Here is a 1,096-nt window from a genome sequence, read left to right as displayed (position 1 = left end):
GAGATCCAAGCGAAGAGCTCTGATTGAGTTTTGGCAGAAAACCAGAGCATCGGAGATATTCAGAGGTGCCGGCAGAATGTTTATGGGGACCTGGAAGTGAACAAAAGCACGGTGAGCCGATAGGCGAGGGAACTGTTATCATCACGGAAAGGTCGCTCAAACTTGTCCGATCTCCGGAGTGCCGACCGGCTGCGCAAAGCGATGACTCCTCCAACAATGGAACGTGCGGACACTCTCATTCGATGTGTTTGACGAATCACAAACACCTCGTTGTTTACGATAATGATCGAAGCAGACGAAATGAATTGAAATTTGTGCTGCGGCCGGGACTCGAACCCGGCTCTTCTTGCTTGCTAGGGAGAAATGCTAACCATTACACCACCACAGCACGATGGTCAACATTGCTGCACTAACTGCCTAAGCTGAGTGCCCTCCCCAACTCAAACTTCAATTCATTTTTCCCTTACATATTGTCACTACTGCCAGGGCTCTCCGATATGGGGAGGGCACTCAGCTTAGGTACTTCGTGCAGCAATACTGACCATCGTACTGTGGTGGTATAATGGTTAGCATTTTTGCCTAGCAAGCAAGAAGACACGGGTTCGAGTCCCGGCGGCAGCACAAATTTCAATTCATTTCGTGTGCTTCGATCATTATCGTAGATAATAAAGAGACTTAAATGTGTCAGGGAAACATTTAATTATAAGACCTCGTTGTTTAACTGTACATTGCTATTGGCTGTGGTTATAAATTCGTTCACTTGAGTTACTCACAGGTATGCGCCCGCCGATCCCCTCGTCACCTAACGAAAGTGTATAAAGAGTAACAAAGAACCACCTGTGAGTAATTGCTGGCGCGTTGGGAGGCTAATCGTGAATTTTTTTTGTCTAAGATCGTCACAGGCGATGAAACATGGGTTCATCACTTCGAACCGGAAGAAAACAGCAATCCATGGAGTGACGTCACACCACCTCTCCTCCGAAGTACTCAAAGCCGCACCCGAGAGGAGATCACGAAAAGTCATTGAACTGTTCTTCCTCATCCGCGGATCTCGCATCTTCAGACTTCCATCTGTTTAACGCAATGAAGAATGCAC

General features: G+C 47.3%; 1 non-coding gene across 1 annotated transcript; it reads right to left on the bottom strand.

Moving 5' to 3' along the window:
* Positions 1–315: 315 nt before the first annotated feature.
* Positions 316–388, bottom strand: Trnaa-agc (transfer RNA alanine (anticodon AGC)). The gene has a single exon. It is a non-coding gene; the product is annotated as a tRNA-Ala (tRNA).
* Between the last annotated feature and the right edge of the window lie 708 nt (positions 389–1,096).

The sequence above is a fragment of the Schistocerca cancellata genome, chromosome 2, assembly GCF_023864275.1.
Source record: "Schistocerca cancellata isolate TAMUIC-IGC-003103 chromosome 2, iqSchCanc2.1, whole genome shotgun sequence".
Taxonomy (NCBI): Eukaryota; Metazoa; Arthropoda; class Insecta; order Orthoptera; family Acrididae; genus Schistocerca; species Schistocerca cancellata.
Note: the sequence above shows the minus strand (reverse complement) of the source record. Positions and strands in the feature narration are given on the sequence as shown.